A 2,579-nucleotide genomic window follows, 5' to 3' on the forward strand; every position below is an offset into this window, starting at 1 on the left:
ACTGATCAATCACAATACCCAAAGAGCAGTCTGAGTTCATTCCATAACGTCCGTCCAGGAGGAGAGGGAGCAGAGGGTGGAGGAGAGGGAGCAGAGGGTGGAGGAGAGGGGAGAGCCGGCTTCACAGGGAGGATTGCAGGCTCAGAAGCAGAGACCGAGGACCTAGGGAGAGAACCAGGGGGTAAGAAGGGCTTGACCCACGCCGGGGGGTTCTCACATAAGTCTTGCCAGACTAAAATGTAAGGCTCCTGGTCCAGGTGTCCGTGTCGGCCAGGCTGAAAAACCAGATTCCTTACTTCCCTGATGAGAGGCAGATGGAAAGACCCCTCCGGGGGTCATCCGACATTAAAGGTGGGCCACTCGGATGAGCAAAAAGTCTGCCATTTACCCTTTTTGATGATAAGAGAAAGGTTTTGAGCTCGTCCCTTGACCTCCGACCAATGGTCCAGGGTCAGGGACAAAGGAGTAGAGGTAGACTGGCCCATGATCGAAAACACACACACACACACACACACCAACGACAAGAAACAAAGAACAAAAGACAAGGACAGACACAACGCGTTGAGACAAAAATCGAAGGATCCAAAAAGAAGGTTTTTCAAAGCCAATTGACCCAGCTGGCAACAGAGTTTCAGAACAAACGAGAGGAATCCAGGCGCCGCTGGTCCTCTCCAGACTCCACCAGGGCGTCCCCCGGGGATGTGGCCTGCGACCTCCCGACACGTCTGTCAGCCGCAGTCGGGGGAGGCTCACGCCCCTCCCCGACAGCCACCAGACCGAACAGATTTGCTAGCTCTGACCGAACAGATTTGCCGGCTCTGACAAAATTCGAGCTCTCAATATCTAAGCGATCGCTATTCTTATTCAAAAAGGCGCCGTCACTTACCCCAAGAAGCGTCTGTTGGAACGTTGATACCCGAAGGCGGCTGCAGTTAATCTCGGTGGGACCTCCAATTGTAACGCCCTGGACGCAAGCCGCTGTCACAAAGAACCAAGAGACGCTTCTCATGCAAAAAGCAAAGGGTTTATTGTTACCAGCATGCTGGGACTCGCAGCTTACTCTGAGCACAGAGCAGCGGCTGTGAGCCCCGACCAAGAGTTTAAGCACACATTATATACTTTTTAGCAAACGGGGGAAGTAACCTGGGGTCATTCTACTGGAGATCTGGCGCCGTGTGAGTCAACATACAACTATCTGCTTTCGGTGGGGAGGGAATGTAGTTTGGAATTTTTCACTAATGATCTGGCTTTCTAAGTGAGTTAATGCCTGTCTGGTTTCTTATCAGGTCGTTTGTCCTTCAGTTCCTTTCCGGGCTGCAGCCATCTCCCGTAACCTCCCTGGCTGCAGCTGTCTCCCATAAAAGTTGTTTGTTCCATCTGCCTTTTCTGACCCTCCTGATTATATTGGCGCCTCTCAGCATGAGAATATGGGAATTATTATCAGTATCAGTGTATCAGCCCCTTTAGATGGCTAGCTTGCAAGGTCAGACAGTTAAGTTTACCTTTTCTATTATTCAAGCTAAAAACAAAGTTATTTTACAGTCTAAAAATAACAGAGTTGACCTACAGAATAAGAGACTAAGAATAACAGAGTAGTTCAAACAGTAATTTCAATCAGCAGTTTTTCCAAAGAAGGGACCACTATGCTTCAATTCTCCTTCCATCTGTCAGAATTCCAATTCCCTAGGGCAGCCTTTTGGCCAAGTCATAAGTGGTCATAGCCTCATTCATTCTTGTAAGTCGACTGGGGCCTATTTAAATGGAGCAGTTTATTAACCCAAAGAACCAAACCTCTAATGGTAGGACTTCAGAGGAGAAATTGTGCAGCAGGGTCCTCCCTGACATCCTAAAATCACACAAGATAAGCCAGCCCTTGACCCATAGGAAAAAAGGCATTTTGCAAAGGGACCCTCTCCACTGAAGTTCTTTATTTGCAGTGCACAACCATAAAATTCATAGAATAGGAGGACCAGTTCCTTAGCTTTAATATGACTATATTATTTTGCAAGTATTCTCTTGAAGGGAAGTTACCAAAAACTAATAACATTAATTAAAGATGCATGAGTACTATTTTGACTTACTTTATAGCTTAAAACAAACAGGCACTAAAAACTAGCTTCCTAAGAGTACCTAGTTTTAAGCTTTCTTCTGTCTAGGTTGGTTTTAAAAATAAAAGGCCTGGTTTTAAAAATAAAAGGCCCAAAGTGCCTGGTGGAACACATCAGTTGTGTGAGGATGCTGCAAATCAGCCACAGCTAGAGCCTGAAATTTATCATGGAAATCTCCGGCTGAGAAGCTGATTAACAATCAGAGAGTTGCTAAAACTAGGACTCCCACAGTTTTGCATTGGGTTCAGTCTTACTGTAAAGAAATTTCACCACAATCAAAGCTCTATTTTTAATCTGCTTATTTTGGTTCTATCCTTGTAATTGTAGCCTAATCATACATAGCAAGCAAATAGAGCCCCATGATGATAGCCATTTCTCTCTGAAATCACTCACACATAAATGTGTTCTCGCCATGGACCGTTAAAACTAGAATGTGTTATTTAACACAAACCACCCCCCACCCCCCATATT

Source organism: Myotis lucifugus, unplaced genomic scaffold (assembly GCF_000147115.1).
Source record: "Myotis lucifugus unplaced genomic scaffold, Myoluc2.0 scaffold_59, whole genome shotgun sequence".
NCBI lineage: Eukaryota > Metazoa > Chordata > Mammalia > Chiroptera > Vespertilionidae > Myotis > Myotis lucifugus.